Raw genomic sequence first — 6,783 nt, 5'->3', positions numbered from 1 at the left:
TCCCAGAAAATTCAACAAAATTCACCCCAAAAATTCATCCAAAATTATCCCAAAAAATTCAACAAAATTCACCCAAAATTCACCCAAAATTATCCCCAAAATTCAAACAAATTCACCCAAAATTCACCCAAAATTATCCCCAAAATTCAACAAAATTCACCCAAAAAATTCACCCAAAATTATCCCAAAAAAATTTCAATCAAAAATTTTATCCAAAATTATCCCAAAAATTCAACAAAATTCACCCAAAATTCATCCAAAATAAACCCAAAATTCACCCAAAAATTCACCCAAAAATTCAACAAAATTCACCCAAAAATTCATCCAAAATTATCCCCAAAAATTCAACAAAATTTATCCCAAAATTATCCCAAAAATTCAACAAAATTCACCCAAAATAAACCCATATTCACACAAAATTCACACAAAATTCACCCAAAAATTATCCCCAAAATTCAACAAAATTCACCCAAAAATTCAACAAAATTCACACAAAAATCTATCCAAAATTATCCCAAAAATTCAACAAAATTCACCCAAAAATTTACCAAAATTTATCCAAAATTCACCCAAAAATTCACCCCAAAATAAACCCAAAATTCACCAAAAAAATTCAACCAAAATTCACCCAAATTCACCCAAAATAAACCCAAATACACACAAAATTATCCCCAAATTCACACAAAATTATCACAAAATTCACCAAAATTCACCCAAAATAAACCAAAATCCACCCAAAATTCACAAAAAAAATTTAACAAAATTCACCCAAAATTCACCCCAAAAATATCCCAAAATTCACCCAAAATAAACCCAAAATTCACACAAAATTTAACCAAAAATACAACAAAATTCACGACAAAATCACACAAAATTATCCCAAAATTCACCCAAAAATTCACCCAAATTCACCCAAAATTCACCCAAAATAAACCCCAAATTCAAACCAAAATTCAACCAAAAATTCACCCAAAATTATCCCAAAAATCACCCAAAATTCAACCAAAATAAACCAAAATTCACCCAAAATTATCCCAAATATCAACAAAATTCACCCAAAAATTCAACCAAAAAATTCATCCAAAATTCACCCAAAATTCACCCAAAATTATCACAAAATTCAACCAAAAATCACCAAAAATTCACCCAAAAATCACCAAAATTCACCCAAAATTATCCCAAAATTCATACAAAATTTAACCAAAAATTTAACAAAAGTCACCCAAAATTCAACCAAAAAATTCACCCCAAAATCACCCAAAATTCACCCAAAAATTACACCAAGAATACATCCCAATTCACCCAAACATTCACGCCAAAATTCAACAAAATCCACTCCAAAATTCACCCCCAAATTCACCAAATCTCTCCAAATTCACCCAAAATTTAACAAAATCCCCCCAAATTCACCCAATTTCACCAAAATCCCCCCAAATTCACCCAAATCCCCCCAAAATCCCACCCAGGACCCTTCAGATTCCCCCCAAAAGTTTTCCCAGGAGCCCCAAAATTCATCCTGGGACCCCCAAAACCCCTCCCCAAATCCCCTCCAGGACCCCCCAAATCCCCCCCAAATCCCCTCAAATGCACTCCAGGATTGCCCGGACCCCCCAAATCCCCCCCAAATCCCCCCCAAATCCCCTCCAGGACCCCCAACCCCCCCCCAAATCCCTCCAAACTCCCCCCCAAATCCCCCCCAAATCACCTCCAGGACCCCCCAAACCCCCCCCCCAAACTCCCCAAATCTCGTCCAGGACGCCCCAAATCCCGTCCAGGACCCCCCAACCCCCCCCCCCCCCCCAAATCCCCTCCAGGACCCCCTAACCCCCCTCAAATCCCCCCAAACCCCCCCAGTTCCCCCCAAATCCCCTCCAGGATCCCCCAAATCCCCTCTAGGACCCCCCAAACCCACCCCAAATCTCCCCAAATCCCCCCAAATTCCCTCCAGGATCCCCCAGATCTCCTCCAGGACCACCCTAACCCCCCCAAATCCCCTCCAGGACCCCCCAAACCCCCCCAAATCCCCTCCAGGACCCCCCAAATCATCTCTAGGACCCCCCCAAACCCACCCCAAATCCCCCCAAACCCCCCAAATCTCCTCCAGGACCCCCTAACCCCCCCCAGATCCCCCCCAACCCCCCCCCAATCCCCCGCAAATCCCGTCCAGGACCCCCCAAATCCCCTCCAGGACCACCCTAACCCCCCCAAATCCCCTCCAGGGACCCCCCAAATCCCCCAAACCCCCCCAAATCCCCTCCAGGACCCCCCAACCCCACCCAAATCCCCTCCAGGACCCCCCCAAACCCTCTCAAATCCCCTCCAGGACCCCCCAACCCCACCCAAATCCCCTCCAGGACCCCCCCAAACCCTCTCAAATCCCCTCCAGGACCCCCCAAACCCCACCCAAATCCCCTCCGGGACCCCCCAAATCCCTCTAGGACCCCCCAAACTCCCCCCAAATCCCCTCCAGGACCCCCCAAATCCCCCCAAACTCCCCCAAATCCCCTCCAGGACCCCCCAAATCCCCCCAAATCCCCCCAAATCCCCTCCAGGACCCCCCAACCCCCCCCCCCCAGATCCCCTCCGGGACCCCTCCCCTCCCCCCGCCCCTCCCCCACTCACGGCGGGGGCGGCGGCAGCGCGCGCAGAGCGAGGCCAGCAGGGGGGGGAGGGGCAGCAGCAGCAGCGCCCAGAGCGGGGCCTCCATGGGGGGAGGGGCTGGGGGGGGGGAGGGACCCCGACATTGGGGGAGGGGACCCCAAAAAAACCCCGAGGGGACCCCAAAAACCCCCGAGGGGACCCCCCCCCAAAAAAAAAACAAAACCGAAATTTGGGGTCAGGAGTGGGGGAGGGGCCTGGCCGAAAATTTGGGGGGGGCCTGGGGAACCCCAGCCCAAAATTTTGGGGTCCCAAAGACCCAAATTCTCCCAATTTTGGGGTCCTGACCCCTCAAATCCCCAAATTTTGGAGTCCCAAACCCCCAAATCCCAAATTTTGGGGGTCCCAAACCCTCAAAATCCCAAAATTCTGGGGTCCCAAAATCCCCAAATTTTGGGGGTCCCAGGTGTCCCAAAACCCCCCAGAATCCCCAAAATTCTGGGGTCCCAAATCTCCAAATCCCAAATTTTGGGGTCCCAATCCCTCGAAATCCCCAAATTCTGGGGTCCCAAACCCCCAAAATCCCCAAATTCTGGGTCCCAGGGATCCAAATCCCCAAAATTTGGGGTCCTAAACACTCAACCCCCAAATCCCCGAATTTTTGGGGGTCCCAATCCCAAATTTTGGGGCCCCAAACCCTCAAATCCCAAATCTTGGGGTCCCAGTCCCAATTTTTGGGGTCTCAAAAACCCAAAATCTCCAAATTTTGGGGTCCCAACCCTTCAAAATTCCAAATTTTGGGGTCCCAGGAGTTCCAATTCCAAATTTTGGGGTTCCAACCCCCCCAAATCCCCAATTTTGGGTTCCTAGACCCCCAAATTTCCCCAAATTTGGGCTCCCAAACCCCCAAATTTTGGGGATTTCGGGTTCCCAACCCCCCCAAATTCCAAATTTTGGGCTCCCACCTCCCCAAATCCCAAATTTCAGGGTCCCAACACCCCCTAAATCCCAAATTTGGGCTCCCAAATCCCCAAATTTTGGGGATTTCAGGTTCCTAACTCCCCCAAATCCCAAATTTTGGGCTCCCAAAACCCCAAATCTCCCCAAATTTTGGGGATTTCGGGATCCCAACCCCCCCAAATCCCAAATATCGGGCTCCTACATCCCAAATCCCAAATTTGGGCTCCCAACCCCCCCCAAAACCCAAATTTGGGCTCCTAAACCCCCCAAATTTTGGAGATTTTGGGTTCCCAAATCCCCCAAATCCCAAATTTGGGCTCCCAACCCCCCCAAATCCCAAATTTTGGGTTCCTAAACCCCCGAATCCCAAATTTGGGCTCCCAACCCCCCCCAAACCCAAATTTGGGCTCCTAAACCCCCAAATTTTGGGGATTTCGGGTTCCCAACCCCCCCCCAATTCCCCGTTTTTTGGGGTCCCACCCCCAATTTCGGGGATCCCGCCCCTCCCCCACCCCCCAAAACCCCCCAAAAATCCCCAAATCCCCCCCCAAAATCCCCAAACCTGCCGCGGCGCCGCCTCGAGCACCCCAAAAATCCGCGGGGCCCCTCCCCCACCCCAGGAAGCTGCGGCAGGAAACCGTGGGGGGGGGGGGGGGGAGGGGCGGCGGGTGGGGGAGGGGCACAAAGAGACTCCGCGAGCCGAATTTGGGGGGGCGGGGCTTTATTTGGGGAGGGGGGAACCCCGAATTTGGGGGGGGGGGGGGGGGGGGGGGAAATGGGCCGGGGTCTTAAAATTGGGGGAGGGGGTCCCGAAATTTGGGTTCAGAACCCCCAAAATTGGGGGCGGGGTCCTAAAAATGAGGCTGGGGTCCTAAAATTTGGGTTGAAAACCCCGAAATTTGGGGCCGTGGGGCCCCCGAAAATGGGGCTGTGGGTCCCAAAATTTGGGGTGGTGGTCCCAAAATCTGAGAGCCCCAAATTTGGAGCTCGGACCCCCAAATTTGGAGCTCGGACCCCCAAATTTGGGGGTTGGGGCCTCAAAATTTGGGGCTGGGGTCCCAAAAATGGCAGCAGAACACCAAAATTTGCGGTTGGGACCCCAAAATTTGGGGTGAAGACGCCAAAATTTGGAGTCGGGACCCCAAAATTTGGGTTTGGGACCCCAAAATTTGGGTTTGAGACCCTAAATCTGGGGCTGGGACCCCAAAATTTGGGTTTGGAACCCGAAAAATGGGGTTGGAACCCCAAATCTGGGGCTGGGACCCCAAAAATGGAGCTGGGACCCCAAAATTTGGGTTTGGGACCCCAAAATTTGGGGCTGGGACCCCAAAATTTGGATTTGGGACCCCAAAATTTGGGTTTGAGACCCCAAATCTGGGGCTGGGGTCCTAAAATCTGAGTCCAGGACTCCAAAAATGAGACTGGGACCCCAAAATTTGGGTTTGGGACCCCAAAAGTGGGGCAGGGACCCCAAAATCTGAGTCCAGGACCCCAAAAATGGGACTGGGACCCTAAAATTTGGGTTTGGGACCCCAAAATTTGGGTTTGGGACCCCAAAAATGGGGCTGGGGTCCCAAAATCTGAGTCTAAGACCCCAAAAATGGGACTGGGCCTCCAAAATCTGGCCCCGGAACCCCAAAATTTGGGGTGAAGATGCCAAAATTTGGGTTTGGGACCCCAAAAGTGGGGCTGGGGTCCCAAAATCTGAGTCCAGGACCCCAAAATTTGGGTTTGGGACCCCAAAAGTGGGGCTGGGGTCCCAAAATCTGAGTCTAAGACCCCAAAAATGCGGCTGGGACCCCAAAATTTGGGGCTGGGACCCCAAAAGTGGGGCAGGGACCCCAAAATTTGGATTTGGGACCCCAAAAATGGGGCTGGAAACCCAAAATTTGGATTTTGGACCCCAAAATTTGGGTTTGAGACCCTAAATCTGGGGTTGGGGTCCCAAAATTTGGGTTTGGGACCCCAAAAATGCAGCTGGGACCCCAAAATTTGGATTTGGGACCCCAAAAATGGGGCTGGAAACCCAAAATTTGGATTTTGGACCCCAAAATTTGGGTTTGAGACCCTAAATCTGGGGCTGGGACCCCAAAATTTCAGTTTGGGACCCCAAAAATGGGGTTGGGACCCCAAAATCTGAGTCTAAGACCCCAAAAATGGGACTGGGCCTCCAAAATCTGGCCCCGGAACCCCAAAATTTGGGGTGAAGATGCCAAAATTTGGGGTGAAGATGCAAAAATTTGGGGTAAAGATGCCAAAATTTGGGGCTGGGACCCCAAAATCTGAGTCCAGGACCCCAAAATTTGGGTTTGGGACCCCAAAAGTGGGGCTGGGACCCCAAAATCTGAGTCCAGGACCCCAAAAATGGGACTGGGACCCCAAAATTTGGATTTGGGACCCCAAAATTTGGGGCTGGGACCCCCAAAAATTGGAGTGAGTGACCCCTGGTGTGGTCAGTGGTCACTCCCAGGTGGTCACTGGTCACTCCCAGGGGTCACTGGTCACTCAGGGGTCACTCAGTGGTCACTGGTCACTCCCAGGTGGTCACTGGTCACTCCTGGATGGTCACTGGTCACTCAGGGGTCACTGGTCACTCCCAGTGGTCACTGGTCACTCCCGGATGGTCACTGGTCACTCCCAGATGGTCACTGGTCACTCCCAGGGGTCACTGGTCACTCCCAGTGGTCACTGGTCACTCCTGGATGGTCACTGGTCACTCCCAGGTGGTCACTGGTCACTCCTGGATGGTCACTGGTCACTCCCAGTGGTCACTGGTCACTCCTGGATGGTCACTGGTCACTCCCAGGTGGTCACTGGTCACTCCCAGGTGGTCACTGGTCACTCTCAGGTGTCACTGGTCACTCTCAGGTGTCACTGGTCACTCCTGGATGGTCACTGGTCACTCAGAGGTCACTCAGTGGTCACTGGTCACTCCCAGGTGGTCACCGGTCACTCAGGGGTCACTCAGGGGTCACTGGTCACTCCCAGCGGTCACTGGTCACTCCCAGGTGGCCAGTGGTCACTCTCAGTGGTCACTGGTCACTCTCAGATGGTCACTGGTCACTCCCAGGTGGTCACTGGTCACTCAGGGGTCACTCAGTGGTCACTGGTCACTCCCAGGTGGTCACTGGTCACTCCCAGTGGTCACTGGTCACTCTCAGATGGTCACTGGTCACTCTCAGATGGTCACTGGTCACTCCTGGATGGTCACTGGTCACTCCCAGG

At 51.6% G+C, this 6,783-nt stretch overlaps 1 protein-coding gene across 1 annotated transcript in view; it reads right to left on the bottom strand.

Annotated features, from left to right (window-relative positions):
* Nucleotides 1-4,324: 4,324 nt before the first annotated feature.
* LOC132341319 (protein spinster homolog 1-like) overlaps nucleotides 4,325-6,783 on the bottom strand; it is a 28,420-nt gene continuing 25,961 nt past the window's right edge. The window contains 1 exon segment of the mRNA XM_059872777.1: nucleotides 4,325-6,757. The gene's annotated coding sequence lies outside the window, so the exon portion shown is untranslated.

This window comes from Haemorhous mexicanus, chromosome 38 (genome assembly GCF_027477595.1).
Source record: "Haemorhous mexicanus isolate bHaeMex1 chromosome 38, bHaeMex1.pri, whole genome shotgun sequence".
NCBI classification, from domain to species: domain Eukaryota; kingdom Metazoa; phylum Chordata; class Aves; order Passeriformes; family Fringillidae; genus Haemorhous; species Haemorhous mexicanus.
This window is presented reverse-complemented; position numbering and strand designations above follow the sequence as displayed.